Genomic DNA, 23,175 nt, shown 5'->3' on the forward strand with positions numbered 1-23,175 from the left:
AGTAACCTTTCTTGATATACCATTGGCTCTTTCACAGTGACACTACAAACCTGTATTTGAGACTGAGTCATTGAGTCTCATTCTCCTCTTTCTTACACCCGTGTAAATCAGGAATAACTGACGAAAATGGAGTTACAGCTCCATAAAACTGATGTGAGGGGAGAATCAGGTCCAGGGTTTCCACCACAGACCTGAGCTGGGGGTATAACACCCTGGGCACTGGAAATTGCAACTGACAGACACACATGGTATATAATTAGATCACTGATCTTTAAAGTGAAATAACAGCCTCTGGTATTTCAAAACAGCCGTGATCTTTATATTAGGGCTTGTCTACACTGGCAATTTACAGCGCTGCAACTTTCTCGCTTGGGGTGTGAAAAAAAAACAAACCAAACCCTCGTGGAAGTAGTTTTTTTTTTTTTTTTTTTTTAGAGCGCTGGGAGAGCTCTCTCCCAGAGCTCTGCCGCAACTACACAACCCATATTAAAGCGCTGCCGCATTTTAATGTTGCCAGTGTTAGACTAGCCCTTAGCTTGAGTCCCACAGAGAGAAGATATTTCTATCTTCTTTTCTTGCAACAGAGTTTGTGGGAAAGGGACTTGCACTCTTTACTTAGACTCTCAGGGGAGCAGGATTAAACCCATTTTTCTGTTCCCATTGTCTTATTTCAAATACTTTCAGGTTTAATTTTGCTATAAATCATTCCACAGTTCCTTACCATCCTCCCTTGTTTTGACTACCAAATAATGTTGCCATCTTAATCATAGAATCATAGAATATCAGGGCTGGAAGGGACCTCAGGAGGTCATCTAGTCCAACCCCTTGCTCAAAGCAGGACCAACCCCCAACTAATGATAATCCCCAATTAAAGAGCCATCATCCAACTTACTTCTACAATATTTTGAATAATTCTTAAATGGAGTAACCCTTGAAAATGATATTGACATATACTGAATGATCTTCCTTCCTCCCCAGGGCTGAGTTCACAGGACTGACAAGAAAAGTTAAGTACAAAAATCTATTTTCTGCAGCACTTAATGCTGCTCCAGCTGAAATGCAGAGACCCAAATGTTTAGAAATATTTAGTAGCTATTGAGTTAAAATGCTGAAAGAGCCCATGTTCCACCACCAAGAGCTGAGACTGTCTGTTACCCAGGAGTTGAGATTCTCTATAGATCGATGAAGCACTTAGAGGAGAGGAAAATGATCAGGAACAGTCAGCATGGATTCACCAAGGGCAAGTCATGCTTGACTAATCTAACTGCCTTCTATGACGAGATAACTGGCTCTGTGGATGAAGGGAAAGCAGTGGATGTATTGTATCTTGACTTTAGCAAAGCTTTTGACACGGTCTCCCAAAGTATTTTTGCCAGCAAGTTAAAGAAGTATGGGCTGGATGAATGGACTATAAGGTGGATAGAAAGCTGGCTAGATTGTCAGGCTCAACGGGTAGTGATCAGTGGCTCCATGTCTAGTTGCCAGCCGGTATCAAGTGGAGTGCCCCAAGGGTCGGTCCTGGGGCCGGTTTTGTTCAATATCTTCATAGATGATCTGGAGGATGGTGTGGATTGCACCCTCAGCAAGTTTGCGGATGACACTAAACTGGGAAGAGAGGTAAATACGCTGAGGGTACGGATAGGATACAGAGGTACCTAGACAAATTAGAGGATTGGGCCAAAAGAAATCCGATGAAGTTCAACAAGGACAAGTGCAGAGTCCTGCACTCAGGATGGAAGAATCCAATGCACTGCCACAGACTAGGGACCAAATGGCTCGGCAACAGCTCTGCAGAAAAGGATCTAGGGGTTACAGTGGACGAGAAGCTGGATATGAGTCAACAGTGTGCCCTTGTTGCCAAGAAGGCCAATGGCATTTTGGGATGTATAAGTAGGGGCATTGCCAGCAGATCGAGGGACGTGATTGTTTCCCTCTATTCGACATTGGTGAGGCCTCATCTGGAGTACTGTGTCCAGTTTTGGGCCCCACACTACAAGAAGAATGCGGAAAAATTGGAAAGAGTCCAGCGGAGGGTAACAAAAACGATTAGGGGACTGGAACACATGAGTTATGAGGAGAGGCTGAGGGAACTGGGGATGTTTAGTCTACGGAAGAGAAGAATGAGGGGGGATTTGATAGCTGCTTTCAACTACCTGAAAGGGGGTTCCAAAGAGGATGGCTCTAGACTGTTCTCAGTGGTAGCAGATGACAGAACAAGGAGTAATGGTCTCAAGTTGCAGTGGGGGAGATTTAGGTTGGATATTAGGAAAAACTTTGTCACTAGGAGGGTGGTGAAACACTGGAACGCGTTACCTAGGGAGGTGGTGGAATCTTCTTCCTTAGAAGTTTTTAAGGTCAGGCTTGACAAAGCCCTGGCTGGGATGATTTAATTGGGGATCGGTCCTGCTTTGAGTAGGGGGTTGGACTAGATGACCTCCTGAGGTCCCTTCCAATCCTGATATTCTATGATTCTATGATGCTTTACGGCATGTGGTTTGGTCCTTACCATGGCTGAGTTGACTGGCAGTGGAAGTAAAACTATAGCAGAAACAATGGGGGGAAAAAAATTAGTGGGCTTTTGTCATATGTTAAGAAAATGTGTTTTTCTGTCAAATGATACACTGAATAAGTTCCATTCAGCCTCTATGAAAGGAAAAGTTGGAAGTGTTCTAAGTGAACAACGTCTGAGGTTTGTAATATCAGTGCGCACTACAAGGTTCTGCCACACAGATGCTGAATGGAGTGTGTATCTTGTGGCTGATATGGTAATTACCTTATTGCAAGAATGGTGAGATTCCTTTTCCCTAAAAACCCTAACATGAGAGAGTACAGAGTCACTGCAAAAGTTGATGTATGTATCAGAGACATATAATTAATTCACTCTTACAGGGAAATTACTGTAATGTTCCGGCTGAGATTCTGTGAGCTCCACAAAGTTTTTGACAACTGGTGTGACAAAAAATAAGTTTTGCTGCAGCTTCTGGATAAAGATTCACAAAATATCTCTGTAGTTCTACAGATGCCCAAACCAGAATCCCTAACCCTATGTGACGGGCGTGGGAGCCAGCTGAGGTCATTCAATCAGGATGAACTGCAAACAGAACAGGGCAACCAAACCCCAAACGCTGGTGGATATTTCAATACTTAGATTTACCCAGCCAGCCCAAAACAGCTTCTATAGCACCTCCCTGGTTACTCAGATGTCCAATTAATGCAGTTCCCTTAAAGTACCCAGCCTCAGGCCTCCATCCAGACACACGGCAAACATAGGATGATAAATTCTGAAAATCTTATTTCATCATATAAAAGAAAAGGCTCTCCTGACCCCAAAGGACCAAGCCCCCAACCCAGGTCAAATAATAACTTAGATCTTACCCCAAATACACGCTTGTAGTCAATTCTTATTAACTAAACTAACATTTATTAAAAAAGGAGAGAGAGAGCACGTGTTAGTTAAAAGATCAATATACATACAGACTTGAATTCAATTCTTCAGGTTCAGATACATAGCAGAGATGAGCTTGTAGTTGCCAAAAGTCCTTTTAGAAATAGTCCATAGGTTATAGTCCAATGTCCATATTCAGGGTGACTCCAGTCAGTGACTGGGGATCTCAATCCTTATGGCTTAAGGTTTCCCCCTCTTGAAACCCAAAGCAGATCTGAGATGAAGAAGGATCGTGTCCCAAGGTTTTTATACATTTCCAGCAGCCTTTTGGCCTGAGAAAATAATAGGCTTAACTTTCCTTCTTTCAAGCATCATGGCAATTAGCACAGGATAATTTATCTATTCAACAGTTCAGATACAGGTTATCACAACCTTCAAAGAGACATAGACAATAAAACTATTTCACTCAAGTATCTTCCTAAATGTTAGGTTTCAGAGTAGCAGCCGTGTTAGTCTGTATTCGCAAAAGGAAAAGGAGTACTTGTGGCACCTTAGAGACTAACAAATTTATTTGAGCATAAGCTTTCGTGAGCTACAGCTCACTTCATTGGATGCATCTGATGAAGTGAGCGGTCGGTCACAAAAGCTTATGCCCAAATAAATTTGTTAGTCTCTAAGGTGCCACAAGTACTCTTTCTTTTTCCTAAATGTTAATATTCCTTTTTGATCTTTGAACCAAAGCTGTAGCAATAGACAAGACTTGTTTGCTTACATCAGAAGACCTGAACAAACATCTACTCTTCTATCTCTAACAATGCAGACTTGCATTTCAAAGCTCTATTCATTTACATCTCTTCTTAACCAGTCTTTAAAGTTTGGCCATGGGTCAGGTCAGTCTGTGAGTTAATTAACTCTTTCTGGCCCTGTCACCTTTCAATGAGATATTTTATTACACTCATAAAGTCACACCCTATTGAGAGGATTAAAAAAAAAAACCCAAAACCCTCTTCAACTGACAGTAAGGAAAGCCAAATGTTTCTGGTGATAAATGAGGTCATGAGAGTTAGAGCAAAAAATCCTGAATCTGAAGTTCATAGTGGGATTATGTCATGGAAAAATTACATAGTGCCGAAGATATTCGTCCTGCCACGATGCCCTCTTAAATTTACAAAATACTGCTTTGCTCTTCCATAGTGTCTTTTTATCTGAAGCTCTCTAATCACTAAAAAAGGGCAGTGGAGGGAGGAAACACAAACAGATCCAAACAGGGGACTGCAGAACATAGTGTTTTGCTTCTACATCTGCTTTATAAGTAACACAATTATTTAAGGATTCAGAGTAGCAGCCGTGTTAGCCTGTATTCGCAAAAAGAAAAGGAGTACTGTGCATCCGATGAAGTGAGCTGTAGCTCATGAAAGCCTAGGCTCAAATAAATTGGTTAGTCTCTAAGGGGCCACTTGTACTCCTTTTCTTTTTACAATTATTTAAATATAAGAAGAGAAGTCAGAAATCAAAGACAAAGACTGTCTCCTTGCTAGAGTGTAATAATGTGGAATAATCTCAAGTGCTGCTGCTTTTCTACTGCAGTACTCCTACAATGCTGCTATATTAATCTATTGATCCTTCCCTCTTCTACTGGGTGCAGGAATAAGAACAGTGACTTGCTTGTTCTTTGCAATCTGGGCCACATTATTCCTGTGCGCCGTCAAGAACACTATCCCCGATAATGTCACGGCTAACCTGGTGGCTGAACTTTGTGACTTTGTCACAAAGACTTTGTGACTTTGTGACAATGTATACCTTCAGATCAGCGGCACTGCTATGGGTACCCGCATGGCCCCACAGTATGCCAACATTTTTATGGCTGATTTAGAACAACGCTTCCTCAGCTCTCGTCCCCTAAAGCCCCTACTCTACTTGCGCTATATTGATGACATCTTCATCATCTGGACCCATGGAAAAGAAGCCCTTGAGGAATTCCACCATGATTTCAACAATTTCCATCCCACCACCAACCTCAGCCTGGTCCAGTCCACACAAGAGATCCACTTCCTGGACACTACAGTGCTAATAAACAATGGTCACATAAACACCACCCTATACCGGAAACCTACTGACCGCTATTCCTACCTGCATGCCTCCAGCTTTCACCCTGACCACACCACACGATCCATCGTCTACAGCCAAGCTCTGCGATACAACCGCATTTGCTCCAACCCCTCAGACAGAGACAAACACCTACAAGATCTCTGTCAAGCTTTCTTACAACTACAATACCCACCTGCAGAAGTAAAGAAACAGATTGATAGAGCCAGAAGAGTTCCCAGAAGTTACCTACTACAGGACAGGCCTAACAAAGAAAATAACAGAACGCCACTAGCCGTCACCTTCAGCCCCCAACTAAAACCCCTCCAACGCATTATTAAGGATCTACAACCTATCCTAAAGGATGACCCAGCACTCTCACAAATCTTGGGAGACAGGCCAGTCCTTGCCTACAGACAGCCCCGCAACCTGAAGCAAATACTCACCAACAACCACATACCACACAACAGAACCACTAACCCAGGAACTTATCCTTGCAACAAAGCCCGTTGCCAACTGTGTCCACATATCTATTCAGGGGACACCATCACAGGGCCTAATAACATCAGCCACACTATCAGAGGCTCGTTCACCTGCACATCCACCAATGTGATATATGCCATCATGTGCCAGCAATGCCCCTCTGCCATGTACATTGGTCAAACTGGACAGTCTCTACGTAAAAGAATAAATGGACACAAATCAGATGTCAAGAATTATAACATTCATAAACCAGTCGGAGAACACTTCAATCTCTCTGGTCACGCAATCACAGACATGAAGGTCGCTATCTTAAAACAAAAAAACTTCAAATCCAGACTCCAGCGAGAAACTGCTGAATTGGAATTCATTTGCAAATTGGATACTATTAATTTAGGCTTAAATAGAGACTGGGAGTGGCTAAGTCATTATGCAAGGTAGCCTGTGTCCTCTTGTTTTTTCCTACGCCCCCCCAGATGTTCTGGTTTAACTTGGATTTAAACTTGGAGAGTGGTCAGTTTGGATGAGCTATTACCAGCAGGAGAGTGAGTTTGTGTGTGTATGGGGGTGGGGGGGATGTGAGAAAACCTGGATTTGTGCAGGAAATAGCCCAACTTGATTGTCATGCACATTGTGTAAAGAATTGTCACTTTGGATGGGCTATAACCAGCAGGAGATTGAATTTGGGGGGGGGGGGGGGTGGAGGGTGAGAAAACCTGGATTTGTGCTGGAAATGGCCCACCTGATGATCACTTTAGATAAGCTATTACCAGCAGGACAGTGGGGTGGGAGGAGGTATTGTTTCATATTCTCTGTGTATATATAAAGTCTGCTGCAGTTTCCACGGTATGCATCCGATGAAGTGAGCTGTAGCTCACGAAAGCTTATGCTCAAATAAAGTGGTTAGTCTCTAAGGTGCCACAAGTACTCCTTTTCTTTTTGCGATTACAGACTAACACGGCTGTTACTCTGAAACCTGTCATTATTCCTGTTACAACTTAATTTAAGTCAACAGAGTTACACAAGAGACTAATTTGGCCTGTTATGTATATTTTCAACTCCTATAGTGACACACACTGGCTATGTAACTACCAAAAAAAGGTTTCAGGGTAGCAGCCATGTTAGTCTGTATTCGCAAAAAGAAAAGGAGTACTTGTTAGTCTCTAAGGTGCTACAAGTACTCCTTTTCTTTTTACCAAAAAAAGGTGTGTTCTTAACTCAAGTTAAAACAGCAGTGAAGACATGTCAAATGGATTTTTAACTTGGGTTAGCAGTTCAAGTTAAAAGCAGAGTTGCATCTCTTCATTTCTATTTTAACTCAAGTTAGCTAACCTCAGTCCAGAACACACCCTTTGTTTGCAATGAAGACATACCCTTTGATGAAGTTAACAGTAGCCAAAGCAACTGCTGGCTCACAATGGGTGCATGGAGTAATGATAATATTAAACAGTTGGTGAAAATCATCCCTATGCAAAACATCAGCTCAAGGGTGAATCTCACACTTATAGCACTTTAGCTCAAAGCTCTGCAAAAGCATTTAATTAAAGTTAATTCACTGCCAACACCTTGATCAGTAAGAAGCTGACTTTGTGTTCTAGTTTCAAAGTGAAAATGGTCAAAGCCTTGTGGAAGATGTATATGGGTTAAGATGTTACTCTGGAATAAAGCTGGAATACATTTAGGGAAAATTTTTCTTCTTCTCTGCAACCATTAGTGGTGCTGAATAAAATTGCCTGAGATGTCTGCAAGATGAAAAGTAAGAGATATCCTTTTTCTTCTTTGTATCTATTTATGTGGGACAGCAAGATTCTGGGGGAAAGTTACAGATAGTATTAATACTTCTACAATTTCATTATGTTGCAGCCTGCAGGTTTATTTATTGGGAATGTGTGACCAGAATTCTTTTTTGCAGCATGGAATGTAAAATCTTCTAGATCAGTCCTGCAAAAATTGTATCTAAATAAATTGGACAGATGTCTTTAAGTCTATTAGTGTCCAGGTGCTTAGGAAATCTCTGCTTATTATAGTCTACCATATCTTAGAGAAACCTGCTTGCATAGCAAGGGAGTAAAATTTGTTCTGCTGGAAACAGAAGAGCTTTCAACTCACTGTAAAAAGGCTTCAAAATATTGTTCCTATAAGAACAGCCACGCTGGGGCAGACCAATGGTCCATTTATGCCAGTATTCTGTCCTATCCAACAGTGGCTGGTGACAGGATCCTAATTACTATCAAGTGATCCATTCCTTGTTCACCTGTCCCAGATTCTAGCAGTCAGGGTTTAAGGACTCTTCTCCATTGCCTTCCTGCCCAAGAAGTGAGACTGCTGAAAGTACCTGAAGAGACAAAGGAACTGAGCTGAGGGAAAGGCAAGAGCTAAGTCCAGACTAAGACAGGAGTCTAGTCTGTAAAGAGAAATACCTGGAACTCTAAGCTACAGAAACTCAGCAACTTGCCTAAAACAACATTTATTTCTTGAAACCAGGCCCTTTAAGATCTTAAGCTTAGTATGCGTGTTTTGTTTTATTTGCTTGGTAATCTGACAATATTGTTTTGGGTGTACTTTCCAGAGGATAGCTGCGCTTGAGTGTCGGGTGATTTCCTAGCTGGGTCTTCTCATAGAGAGCTGTTAGCAGACTCTGTGTGATTCTACAGCTGGTGCATCCCTACCTGTGTGTATGCTGTCAGAGAGCCTAATTCAGCAAAACAGGGAGAGGGAGCCCTGGCTAGTTGAGCAGGGAGGCTCAGTGAAATCCCAATACAACAGGTGGCATCCCAAAAGGGGGGTCCAACCTGTCACAAACCTATCCTCCATGAATTCACCTAATACTTTTTTGAAACCAGTTATACTTTTGGTCTTCACAACATCCCCTGGCAATGAGTTCCATAGGTTGATTGTGCATTGACTGCCTTCTACTCCATGCCAGGAGGAATTCTTGGCTCCTCTATTTGTTCCCTGACAACACACGTACATGCTCTTACTGATGGTCTCAGATTTGTACCGGTTGCTATTATTGTTTCAGTTATCTTTAAAAGGATGCAAACAGCAAATGCTTAAATCCTTAAATATTTAGGACCAGCAAATGAGTCCAGTGATAACAGAACTGGCAGAGAGCTAGCAAGATCTTCTTTTGCATACCTTAAGTGTAGAGAAGTAGCGCAAGGTCTATTATGTAACTCTAAAGCTCATTTAAGAGGGCCTTAAGACTTTTTGGTCTCCCTCTGTAGAGGGGCAAATTCAATCCTTTGAACATCGGTGGCAACCTGGAATGGTGTTTTTAAGATGCTCCTGTTCCTAACTGAGATAAAATGGGTTAATTATTCACCTTGGCCACCTTGCAAATGAAGCCCGTGTTTCTTCTATGTGATTTCTCAGACAGAATCACATTCAACAGACAGATTACCAAACAAGCTATTGCTGTACCAAGTACAAGAACAGAATGCGGCTCTTCATATGTTTATTTTCATTGCACTGCACTTATTTCCATTCTCAAAAATCAAGTTGTGGTAGAATGGACAATTCTGGGATTATCAAAAGCATGTTTGTGTGGGTTTTTTTTTTTAAACTGCAGAGAGATTATGTACTTAATAAATACTTTGCTCTGTTAGTGTTGCCCTATTGCAGACATTTCCTTCTAGTAAACTATCATTCTGGGGCTGTTGGTCCATTTTTATCTATTCAAGGCACTGTACACAAGCAGCATAATAATACAGGCTGTAGAAATTCAGTCAGTAACATGGGTCTGTCACAAATAAACAAAAGACACCCCAGTGATGTCAAATTCTACTTTACTTTGAAGCCCACCTCTGCAAGGTACTTAAACTTGTGCCTAATTTTAAGCAGTCAGTTTTTCCACTGAAGTTAATAGAACTACCCAGGTATTAATTAGGAATGTGCTTAAGTATCTTAGTGAATCCAGAGCCCCAAAAAGGTCAGAAGATGGCAGCAGGACAGCCCTGAGGTGCCATGGATTAGCATGCTCTCCCTGCCACCTCTGGAGATTTGAGTCCAAATCCAATCTTGGATCAGAGGTGAAAATGAATTGAGCACTCCTTACCTAGAACCTGGTGTGCACATCAGAGTCACTGCATTACTTGTAAAAAAGGGTTCTCTGCTAAAGAGAAGCTCAGAGTGCACATGATGATGATGATCCATTAACAGAGCTGTGTGTTGGTGTAAGAACAAAACAGGAAGGAGTTCAGAAATCAAATAGCCATTATGTGAAAAGTACTTGTTGCCTAGAAGCCATGGTGATCACAGGAAAACTGCAGAAGAAGAGACAAGCATGACGACACATAGGGAAGGAGAGTTTTTAGACATCTTTTTTCCTCCACCACGCATTCATAGTTTTGCGTTTCCCTTTTCAAGTGTAAGCTCTTTGGAACAGGGACTCGGTATCTCTGTCTGTAGAACACCCAAATACACTTTGGATGTTACTGTACTATAAATAACAATCTTACTGCTGAGCTTTAAAATTTTTTTTTAAATTTTATCTCTGCTTACATTTTATTGTTTGTATAATGAAGACACTGGAATGCTGAAACAATCCAACTGTCAAGACAGAAGAATTAGATGCTTATTTTATGAATTAGAGGCCCTTTTAATTACATCTGGTATATGCTCATTATGCTTCCAGTACACTAAAACAGCATTATCTGAGCCTATCTGCATTTTACGCAGATTTGAGCACATCAGGGTGCTGCTGTATTTTATTCAGTAGACTAGAGTGAGTTTGCTCTCCCCCCCACCCCCCATCCTTTTTTTTTTTAAACAACTATAGTAATGAGAAAATGGTAAATACATCTGGGGCAAAGTAATTAGGGTATAGCGTCTTTAATGAGGTTTTACAAGGTTTGTTAATCAACTTGCAGAGGTAAAACATCTTTATTTGCCCAGTGACAAAGTTTTTGTCTGTCTGTCTGAATAAAAACATTCTTTCACAGCTGCCCAGACACCTCAGCCTATGTTATGGCTATTCACTAGCATTTTCTGAACAGCAGCTAGGTCAGTCTATTCTGATTCATGCATATCCATAGTAATAGCACATACCAAATTAGAGACAGATTGCTGAGAATTTAAAATAGATGCATTTGAACAATAATTGGTTATAATTATATTTTTATAACATGGGTCATTTTCATTAAAAAAGTAGCCAACATGGTTATTAAACAAAGCTCTACAATCAGTGTCAAGAGGATCAGCATGGACCAATGCAGCATGCATGGAATTAAGTCAGGCACCGATGAATTCTAATCCACTGACTCACACTGTGGCCTGGGGCAAGCCACCACATCTCAGTTCCCCAACCATTAAATGGAGACAGCAGTAATGGATACCTCCCTAACAGGAAGGCTGTGAAGAAAAATTAATACATGTTTTTGTGAAGCGCTTTGAAGACGTAAAGCACTGTAAAAATGCCAAGTATTATTTATCAGCCTCTCTCTCACTCAGAGTTCTGCCCCTGCGAATCCCATCTGTATTAGGCTTTGCAAAGGAAATTAAAATAATCAAGAGGTTTTATTAGTTATATAAATAAAAAAAATAATGAAAGATGAGAAAGGGCTGCTATGCAATGAGGATGGGGTAGAGATTAAAGATAACCTAGGTATGGCCCCAAAACTAAATGAATATTTTACCTCAGTTTTCAATTAGGATGATGATATAGAACCTGGGCATGAAGGCGGATGGAAATGAGTCTACAGAAATGGAAGCCACCACATCCAAGATGGAAGCAAAATTTAAAGAGCTTAATGTGCTCAAATTGGGGAGACTGGATAATTCCATCCCAGAATACTGAAAGAACTGGCACATGAGATTGCTGAAGTAGCAAGGATTTCAATTTGGGAGTAATACCATATGACTGAAGAATCACTATGTTTAAGTGAGGGGGAAAAAATGATCTATGAAATTATAGACACATTAGCTGGACCTCAGTAGTATGCAAACGTTTAGAACAATTCTGAAGGAAATAATAATTCAATTTATGGAGGTAACTGGAAAAGGGGATGTGATGCAACATGGATTTACCAAAAGCAGATTATGCCAGACTAACCACATAACTGATTTTTTTAGATAAGTGAAATGCAATAGATTTAATATATTTGGACTTCAGGAACACGTCTGATACGGTACCAAATGAGACATTATTGGTTGAAGAGATTTGCCTGTTTATCGTAGCAAAATAAATGCCGAGGGGAATATGATTGCTCTCTATAAATACACAAGGGGGTAAAATAAGGGAGGGTGAAGAGCCATTTAACCTAAATTAAAATGTTGGCACAAGACCAAACTGGTCATGAATAAATTCAGTCTGGAAATCAGAAGAACGTTTTTAACCATCTGAGGAGTGAAGTTATGAACCGCGTCCCAAAGGGAGTTGTGAGGGCAAACAACTGAAATAATTTTAAGGTAAGAATTTGATACATTTATGAGTGGGATTATATGACAGAGTTGTCTGCGGTGATGGGGGACTAGACTCAGCAGTGCTGGGGAGTCCCTTCCTGTTCATATCTTATGTTCGTAAAAATCTCGTGCTTCAGCTGTCACCTGAAAGGATCAGGAAGGGAATTTTTCACCCTTTGATTTGTTTTTGTTCTGAAGCATCATAGATGGCCATGGCTGGAGATGGGTCATTGGATGGGATGTGCCAATGCTCTGAGGGGGTATTGAGAATTCCCTTTTTCAGGTGCTTGACTGGTGGGTCTTGTTCATGTGCTCAGTTTCTAATGGAGATACCGCAGTTTGGGTTATGAAAGAATTTTCCTGCAGGTCAGACTGGAAGGGAGCTTGTGGGTTTTTCAACTTCCTCCACAGCATGGAGTGCAGATCACTGGTTAGGATCTGGACATCTCGCTGAATCAGTTCCCTGCCACTGCAGAGGCCTCGGGCATGGGTGCATCTCTGCTCTCTGCCTGTGTCACATGATAGTTTGGTCTCCAGAAAGTTGTAGTACTTTGGTCTAACTCTGGTTGTGGGGCTTGGTGTATAGCATGAGTGGCATGTGATCTACAGGCGGTCAGAGTGGATGATCTGGTGGTTCCTTCTGGCTTTAACTTTTATATCTTTAGGAAATCTGAATTTGAACAGCATTGTGTAGGATGGTCAGAATACCTTTCCAGTTAGCGAGCTGGTTTTTCTTGGAGTCGTTCTCCACAGTTTTGTACTGATTTAACTACATCTGTTTAGAGACAGATATAGTTAACATAAGTGCAACTGCCTAGATGGACACAGTTATACCCGAATAAGACTGCTTATAGCTGTACACCAGATTTAAGTACCTAGGACTGCAGCGGTGCCTAGCCCTCTGCACAAGGAAGAATTTCATCCACTAAGTAACAACTTATTCCGTGACTAGTCCCATTGAAACCAATAGACTTACTCCTGGAATAAAATTCTGATTATAAGAGAGACAGAATCGGGCTCTTATTAACTAGGGCCTTTGACTCCTACGTCACTGAGGGACAGAGTCATAAAGGTACTCAGGCGCTGGGATGGGGAGCATTGCAATACCAACATTTTAGGGGCCTAGGAAGTCACAGAAGACAACTGATTCACAAAGCCTGCGTTAGGTGCCTAGGGTTCCTATACAATGAAGGGGGAGAGAGAGAAGCACCTTAGCCTGCAATTCACAAAAGTCAGCATACTACACCAGGAGCTGCCTAAAGCCAGTTAACAGGGGATGCCGACAACTGGGTGTGTCCCACATCCCACCCCCTCATGGAGATAGGCACCTAAATCCAGGGTGCAAAGAGGCTCCTACATCTGCTAGCAACTCACGGATGGGAACTGCTCTCCCGAAGGCAGGTAGCTTAGGCATCTAAGCCACTACTTGTGAAAGAGTGAAGTGCCTCCCCAACTTCATGCAACGCAGCTGGAGGAGGTAGTCCCACTGCCCACCTCGTAACCTTTAGCCCCGTGGTTGGAGCACTCCCCTGGGATGTGGGAGACTCAGAGTGAATTCCCTCTCTGCCTGAGGCGAAGAGAGGATTGAACGGGGGGGGGGGGGGGTCTTCCACCTCCCAGGAGAGTGCTCTGACCACGGAGCTATGGAAAATTTGGAGGTAGCACTCCCTCTCTCCTGTGGAAACTGTACCAGTTTGGAGCAGGGGAGCAGGACCTGGGGTTCCCCCTCCTTGGTGGGTGCCCTAACCAGCAGTTGACAGAATAATTTTCAGTCTCTCTCTCTCACTCGCTCTGACCCAATGACTAAGTATCCACAGTGCAACAACTTCAAATACTTAAAGAGCAGTGGGGTGGGAGGGGAGAGAGAAAAGAGTTAGAGAGTCTCCTCCAGCCAGATTTTGAATGGCACTGTCCTGAATATGCCGATGGGAATGGGCTCCACATGTAAGTGAAGCCAACTAACACCTATCTACCCCCAGTTCATGAACTGCTCTGGGGCCTGTAACAGGGTTTATTCCTTCACGCTCTCACTTCCCTGGTCCTTCTCGCATGAACAGAGAGCAACAATACCCAAAGTCCGAAGGTGCAAACAATTTGATGTTTATGGGGTGAACTTCCAGCAAGCTTAAATACAAGTTCCTTTTTCCTTATTTTCGAATCCCAATTTACTTCCTGTTTGCCCCAATTGATATAGTAATATTCTCAGCTATACCTTAACCAATCATTTTACTGAAATGTACCTAACCAATCCTAACATATTCTAACAGAATTCTCTAACCAATTATATCCCACTACCCTAATTAACTTACACTTAGCAAACAATTAGAGAACCAGACAGATTAACAATAGAAAAGTGGGGGCCATAAAGATAAAATATACAGAAATGAGGGTTTCAAAACCACAACTACTGAGAAGTGATTTCTTGTCAGACAGGATGCTATCAAACTAAGCTGTCTTTAACCATCTTTATCTGGTGGTGGTAGGAATACGATCCTGTCCTGATAATGCCTAACAGCCCAATAGCACCTTATTTCAATGTGACTAGTTTAGGATGCGAGGATGTGACCATACACGTCTCAGCTTATGGGCTGCCTCTGCTGCTTAGCCAAAGACCTTAGCTTAAGAACTGGGCCTCAGACTGACACAGTGAGAGAAGGTCCTTACACAGGCACACAGTAATTTTGATTCTCTCTTTTATACCTCTATAACTAGCTAAATGACAAACATAGACCTACATTTTTAAACTATAGGCCTTTACAGACAGGCCTGAATATCTATATCCTAACAGGACTTAGGCGGGCGATAGGATAGGATAGGATAGGAGGCAGCTGTACAGAGGCTCAGAAGCAGAAACTTACACACCTGGGAAACTTTTACCCCGCAGTTAGGTACTGAGTTAGTTTAGGAGCCTACAGGATTAGGCAGGAGTTATGCGGAGCACCATGAAGCCTAAAACTTAGCTAGGCACCTAAATCTGCAATTTAGGTACCTAAGTATCTTAGTGAGTGGGAGGCCTTACATGGTTTTAAAAATGTTACCCTAGCCCAATAAATAGCATCCACTGACTCTAGAAGAAAGCACCGTATTGTCCAAAAAGCTCTTTTAAGAATGCAGAGGTTTTAAACACCTTCCAGACTCCACAGCAGTAACTGACTGGGTCAAGAAAGTCTACTCAGAAACTAAACAGGAGGGTCATTTTAAAACTGTGAGAGTTTGAGGGGATTGGTCACTCATCGTTTATCTCAGAGTAACAAGTCTGTTCTACCTGCCTAAAATAGCATGATAGGGTTCATCGCAGAGAAGTTATAAAGCCAGCTGCTGTGGAAATGCCTGAACACGGCTGATACCCTTTAGGGCTGGAACATCCTACTCTCTGATAAGTCCTAAAACAGTGAGTAGGAATTATACTCCAGGATAAAACAAGGTTATTCACCAAGATTCTTCACATCTGTCACCCTTATTTCAGTGCTTTTATACAGGGCCTGATTTGCAGAATTACCGAGCAGCAGGAGTCCAACCGAAGACAGCAGGAACTGCAGGGGAGCTCAGAAGCCTCTGAAAATCAGGCCCCCGGTCACTTAAGATCGGCAAATTTAGGAGTGTTTGAGAGAGCGGATTGAGCATGGGTCTAGAGATCAAGAACCTCCGTTTGAAAATATTTAGGGGGTCCACAAATGAAAGACTGCTCTAAATCAAGACTGGATGCCTTTTGGGAAGAGATGCGTTAATCAAACACAAGCTATTGGGAAGCCAGGGGGCTTCAGTCCTGGGTGGCAGGGCTCAGGTTACAGGCCCCCCGCCTGGGACTGAAGCCCTTGGGCCTTGCCCACCCACCCACCCCCAGGGCTGTGGGGGTTCGCGCCTTGGCCCCCCCCGCCCAGGCTGCGGGGCTCCGGCCTTGGTTCTCCCTCCTGGGGTCATGTAGCAAATTTTTGTTAGAAGGTTTCAGAGTAACAGCCGTGTTAGTCTGTATTCGCAAAAAGAAAAGGAGTACTTGTGGCACCTTAGAGACTAACCAATTTATTTGAGCATAAGCTTTCGTGAGCTACAGCTCACTTCATTGGATGCATACTGTGGAAAATACAGAAGATGTTTTTATACACACAAACCAAGAAAAAATGATGAAGTGAGCTGTAACTCATGAAAGCTTATGCTCAAATAAATTGGTTAGTCTCTAAGGTGCCACAAGTACTCCTTTTCTTTTTGTTGTTAGAAGGGGGTTGCCGCGCAATGAAGTTTCAGAACCCCTGATCTAACAGTACATTCAGGCCTTACACTATCAGCCTAGGACTTAAGTGAAGCCTGGATTTCACCTCAGGTTTCTAACTACAGATTTTTTGTTGACGCTCTTAATTTTCTTTTCTTTTCTTTTTTTTTTAAATCAACTGCTGGGATTTTTAAGAGTTTAGCTAGCACCACACTGCCAAAGAAGAAGGGGCCAATGCCAGAAAAATGTTGGCAGTCACAGTAAAGTGGCACAGAACATGCTACGTGTGTCATGGGAAAGAAGGGCAGCCCAGAGCCATGCTGTGTAATCTGCTTGGCTGAATATGCTGCAGTTCTTGAAGCACCAATGGAGTTTTCCTTGCAACAGCATCAGCGGCTGCTAAGGCTCTTGTGTTTAAAAATGGATGCCTTTGCGCCATGATGTAACATTAAGTGAAAAACTACAAACTGTGAATAACCGATATGACCTGTTACAAGCTCAAATTGACAGCACAAAGCCCTTTCCTTGTTTAGGAGAATCCACTAGGAAACTTGTGAGTGTTTTTAAAAAATATATTCAAAGCAGAAACCTCAACAGCGCCCTGAAAAGTCCTGCAAATGCATTAAATGCAATCGACAGACCCAGCCATGCTAAAATGCAGATTATAATCTACACATGTAAAAATGCAGATTCTTGTTATATTTGTTTGATTAAGGTGCAGAACTGGAATTCACAAGATTCAGGTTCAACTCCCTACTCCAGTTTTGGCTCATTTTAAGGAGCACTCTGGAGTACAATGGCAACATTTACATGCGCAACTAAATTGCCCCCACTTTAGCTGCTAGAACTTTACCCTGTGACGTTACAGTGCATGCTCCTGCACTTTAGCAGTCACATAAAGGGAACTCAGCAGGAAAGAGAGAAAATTATAAAGCAGTCTTTAGAAGAAAGATTTGACTTAAGGGCTACTACACATAGTTTTGATAGAGCCAACTCACTGTGTTTTTCTTCCTTGCTCTTTTCCTTCTTTTATTTCCTTGAAGTTCATAATCCCTAGACAATGGGAAGTTATAAAAGACATGCAGTGAGAATGTGGATGTGATAAACTATTGGTTTAGGAACAAAAAGACTGATGTGAAGGCAGCTTGTGACTATAATGTAAAGTCCTTTATAGTGTTACCACCACACATTTCCATGCTGCAAGATAATCAGAACGGACTTAAAGGTGCAGAAATAACGCAGCGGCAACAATTTGTGAGCAGCAACCAGTGCCTTCAATGGTGACTTTCTCCTCATATCAGTAGAAGTGTAGAGAATTCTCAGGTTTACACTAAATAATACAGAACACTTGATTAGAGTAGAGTGAACTGCAAGATGCAAAACTAAAGGTAATGACATGCAAAGCTGCTTGGCTGTGCAGTCAGATTGACTCCTAAGCAATGCATCAAGAAATTATCCAAGGCACTTCATGTTTTGAGCCTTGCTCATTCAGGGTTTGCACCCCCACAGAACTAGTTTTTGCATACTTCATATGAAAAATGTAGTGTTTTCTAAGTCACACTAAATCCATGCTTTCCAAACAGGATTTCTAGCCGCCCACTGACAAGTTTCTAGCTGCCCACAACAGTTTCCTAAGGGGTGATAAATGGAGAGATAATGAGGAGCTGTAAGTCCAACAGGAGCTACAATACAGAAGGTAGGGAGAACTGGACTTTAAAAAGTGAAGTTACATCTATTCATGCATTCGAAACTTGAAATATTTTTCAAGAAGTGGGAGGCCTTCTTTGAGGATTCCCCTCCACAAAAATGCCTGAGGCCATTGCTCAATGTACTCAGCAAAGGCTGGAAACAGCTGAAAGTGGGCAACTGAAAAGGCAGAAAATGAACCTGATATAGGGCTCAAAACAAGTTAGGCACCACTCCCCTGCCTGCCCCAAGAATCCTCTGTGGGATGTACAGTAGAACCCTATTTTACAAACTAACCAGGAACTGAGGAGCTCACAAAGTTGAATGTATCAAAATTACAGTAGGTATGGTGTGTAAATTCAAGCATGGTGCATGCCTCACTTTCTATTTGTCCTTCAAACCACTGCAAAAAGTGACTTACAATTCATTGTAGGCACTGAAATGTGAAGGGATGTCAACTTGTTCTTCATTGGTATCACTTTTGTTTTGATTTTTTCCCCCCCTCTGGGAAAAATGGTTCATAAAATTAGTCATTCAGAAGATAGTTGCTTGTAAAAAAAAAAAAAAAAAATCAAGATTCTATTATGCTATCATGTGACTTACACAATTAGTGCTCTGGCATCACAATTCCCAAAGATGTCAATGGAGTTGCATCAAGGACAAAACTAGCCCTCACTTGCAATTTTAGCTCAGAAATGCAGTCTGCAGAGCCCTGCTTAGTGGCATCTACTGGAAGCACGAGTATCTGGATTAGACCTGGTCAAAAATTTTCTCTTGAAACAGTTTTTGACAGAAAATTGGGGTTTCAGAGAAGCAAAACTGTGAAAAGTGACTGCTTTCGGGGGAAAGTTTTGAGTTTTTGTTGAAAACCTAAACTTTTTTTTTTTTAAACCCAAAACACCTTTAAATTTTCTGCAGAAACACTCCCTCCATGCATTGCAGGTTCCTACGAGGAGTGGCAGTCTGCATGACAGGTATCACCAGGGAACTGTGTTTAAATAAAAGCTATTTTCAGAGTTGATATTTTCAAGCAGAACTTCACTGCAGACTCTTTAAACATTACATATTTTATTTAAATATTTAAAACAACTTCATTTGATTGTTAATTAACGAAGCTGAATGGAAAATAGTTTGCAATGGGGCTTCTTCCAATACAGGCTATGTCACAAATGATTTGACAGCTCTAACCAAGAGGAACCACTAGGAAAGGCTCAGAAATGCTACTTAAAATGTAACTGCTATTTTACTTGTCTGTCAGCAATGTGGGGAAGGAGTGAGTACTATTTTTGTGCTGTAAAGTGTTTAACATTTTGGGGTGTTCAAATAATAATACACAACATGATTATTAGCCAGACTGTGATCCAAACTAAGTCCCCTTTGTTCCATTTCAACAGTGCAATGAGAGACCTACAAGGAGAGCTGAATGTTCCCCCTGGCATGAAGGCGCGTGCTGGTAGAGATCTCTGGCTGCTGTAAAGCTATATAGGCCAGCTGTACACCCAGGTCTTCCCAGTCCACCAGGGTATGAGGCATGGGAAGGTGAGGACATAGCCAGAATAAGCAGTTCCCCAGCCACAGTAAGGGAATGACATAACTGGCTAATTGATAGGTCTGAAAATGTAGTTGTAAATGGGAAACTGTCATGGGCATGTTTCCAATGAGGTCCTGTAGGGATCCGTTATTGGCCCTATGTTATTTAAGAGTTTTATCAATGACCTGGAAGAAAACATAATATCATCACTGAAAGTTTGCAGATGACACAAAAATTGGGGATTGATAAATAATGAACAGGACAAGGTCACTGAATCAGAGTGATCTGGATTGCCTGGACCCAAGCAAACAACATGTGTTTTAATTCAGCTAAATGTAAATCTATACATCTAGGACAAAGAAAGAACAAAGAAAGAACAAAGAAAGCATACAAAGGCCAAGATTGCAGGATGGGAGACTATCCTGGGAATTAGTGACTCTGAAAAATATTTGGGGGTTGTGATGGATAATCAGTTGAACATGAGCTCCCAATGTGACACTGTGGCCAAAAGAGCTAATGCAAATCTGGGATGAATAAAAGGGGATTTTGAGTAGGAGTAGAGAGGTTATTTTACCTCTGTATTCGGCACTGGTGTGACCACTGCTGGAATACTGTGTCCAGTTCTGATGCCCATAATTCAAGAAGGATGTTGATAAATCAGCAAGACCAGATTATATTCACCCAAGAGTTCTGAAGGAACTCAAATATGAAACTGCAGAACTATTAACTATGGTATGTAACCTTGATGCTGAAAAGAGAGAAGGAAGGAAAAAGAAAAAACTTTCTCCCAGCAGGCAGCTGGCCCACCAGAAAGTACCTACTGCAGGCGGATCTGTGATTCCAAGACCAGACGTCCGAGTCATCTCAGAATCCATATGTAAATCCATGGTAGAGATCATCCCTGAATCGAGGGACCGCCAATGATGATGATGCTTTGTAACCTATCGCTTAAAACAGCCTCTGTACCAGATGACTGGCGGATAGCTACTGTAACGCCAATTTTTAAAAAAGGCTCCAGAGGCGATCCTGGCAACTAGAGGTTGGTAAGCCTAACTTCAGTATTATGCAAATTGGTTGAAACTATAGTAAAGAATTATCAGACACTCAGAGGAGCACAATATGCTGGGGAAGAGTCAACACGGCTTTTGTAAAGGGAAATCATGTCTCACCAAGCTATTAGAATCCTTTCTCGGAGTCAACAATCATGTAGACAAGGGTGATCCAATAGATATAGTGTACCTGGACTTTCAGAAAGCCTTTGACAAGGTCCCTCACCAAAGGCTCTTAAGCAAAGTAAGCAGCCATGGGATAAGAGCGAAGGTCCTCTCATAGATCAGTAACTGGTTAAAAGACAGGAAACAAAGAGTAAGAATAAATGGTCAGTTTTCAGAATGGAGAGAGGTAAATACTGTGTTCCCCCAAGTTCTGTACTGGGACCTGTTCTGTTCAACATATTCATAAATGATCTGGAAAAGGAGGTGAACAGTGAGGTGGCAAAATTAGCAGATGATATAAAATTACTCAAAAGAGTTAAGTCCAAAGCTGACCACGAAGAGTTACTAAACTGAGTAAGACTGAGCCACAAAATGGCAGATGAAATTCAATATTGATAAGTGCAAAGCAATGCACATAGTCCCAATTATACATACTAAATTATGGGGTCTATGTTAACTGTGACCACTCAGGAAAGTCATTGGAGTCATTGTTGATAGTTCTCTGAAAACATCTGCTCATTAGGAAAGAGATAAAATATAATAAAAAGAAAAGGAGTACTTGTGGCACCTTAGAGACTAACCAATTTATCTGAGCATAAGCTTTCGTGAGCTACAGCTCACTTCCTTGTTGACATCCGACGAAGTGAACTGTAGCTCACGAAAGCTTATGCTCAAATAAATTGGTTAGTCTCTAAGGTACCACAAGTACTCCTTTTCTTTTTACAAATACAGACTAACACGGCTGTTACTCCGAAACCTGTCATAAAATATATAATGCCACTAAATAAATAAATGGTATTCCCACACCTGGAATACTGCATGAAGTTCTGGTCACCCCATCTCAAAAAAGATGTATTAGAATAAGAGAAGATACAGAGAAAGGCAACAAAAATTATTAGGAATAGGGGCTTCTAGGGATGCTGGAACAACGTGTACAGTGGGGGTGCTGAACAAATCTGTAAACCTGTATGTAATGGAAACCACTTCAAGCCAGAGGGTGCAGCAGCATCCTTAGTTCCAGCACCTATGTGAGTTTCCATACAAAGAGGGAGTAAAAAGACTAGAACTGCTCAGCTTAGAAAAGATGACTTGAAAAGGGGACATGATAGAGTGTGGAGAATCATGAATTGTGTGGAGAAAGTGAACAACGTAAGTGAACATAACACAAGAACATAACTCAAGAACCAAAGATCAACAAATGAAATTAATATGCAGCAGATATAAAACAAACATAAGGAAGTATTTCTTCACACAACACACAGTAAACCTGTGGAACTCATTGCCAGGAGATGTTGTGAAGGCCAAAAGAATAATGCGATTCAAAAAAGAATTAGCTATATTCATGGAGGATAGGTCCATCTATGGCTATTAGTAAAGATGGTCAGCGAATGCAATCTCGTGCTCTGATGTCCCTAAACCACTGACTGCCAGAAGCTGGGAATGTACAACAGGGAATGGATCAGACGCTAATTGCCTTGTTCTGTTCATTCCCTCTGAAGCATCTAGCACTGGCCACTGTTGGAAAACAAGATATTAAGCTAGAAGGATCATTAGTCTGACCCAGTATGGCCATTCTTATGGTCTTATAAATTGGAGATGGTTCAGAGAAGAGTCATGAGAATGTTTAAAGCATTGGAAAACATGCTTATAGTGATACACTCCAGGAGCTCAATCTATTTAGCATAACAAAGAGATGGTTGTTTATTTATTCTTTTACGTAGAGACTGTCCAGATAGATATGTGGATACAGTTGGCAACGGGCTTTGTTGCAAGGAGAGGTTCCTGGGTTAGTGGTTCTGTTGTGTGGTGTGTGGTTGCTGGTGAGTATTTGCTTCAAATTGGGGGGCTGTCTGTAAGCAAGGACTGGCCTGTCTCCCAAGATCTGTGAGAGTGATGGGTCGTCCTTCAGGATAGGTTGTAGATCCTTGATGGTGCATTGGAGAGTTTTTAGTTGGGGGCTGAAGGTGATGGTTAGTGGCGTTCTGAACCTATCCTTGCAACAAAGCCCGTTGCCAACTGCGTCCACATATCTATTCAGGGGACACCATCACAGGGCCTAATCACATCAGCCACACTATCAGGGGCTCGTTCACCTGCACATCTACCAATGTGATATATGCCATCATGTGCCAGCAATGCCCCTCTGCCATGTACATTGGCCAAACTGGACAGTCTCTACGTAAAA

General features: G+C 41.8%; 1 protein-coding gene across 11 annotated transcripts in view; it reads right to left on the bottom strand.

Annotated features, from left to right (window-relative positions):
• Nucleotides 1–23,175, bottom strand: part of LOC140902052 (leucine-rich repeat and fibronectin type III domain-containing protein 1-like protein) — a 259,736-nt gene that overhangs the window by 165,202 nt on the left and 71,359 nt on the right. For 2 of the 11 annotated variants that reach the window (XM_073321681.2, XM_073321680.2), the window contains exon 2: nt 17,558–17,612. The exons of the other annotated variants lie outside the window; for them this stretch is intronic. The gene's annotated coding sequence lies outside the window, so the exon portion shown is untranslated. The remainder of the gene's footprint in view (nt 1–17,557; nt 17,613–23,175) is intronic. 11 annotated transcript variants of the gene reach the window in all.

This window comes from Lepidochelys kempii, chromosome 23 (genome assembly GCF_965140285.1).
Source record: "Lepidochelys kempii isolate rLepKem1 chromosome 23, rLepKem1.hap1, whole genome shotgun sequence".
Classification (NCBI taxonomy): Eukaryota; Metazoa; Chordata; order Testudines; family Cheloniidae; genus Lepidochelys; species Lepidochelys kempii.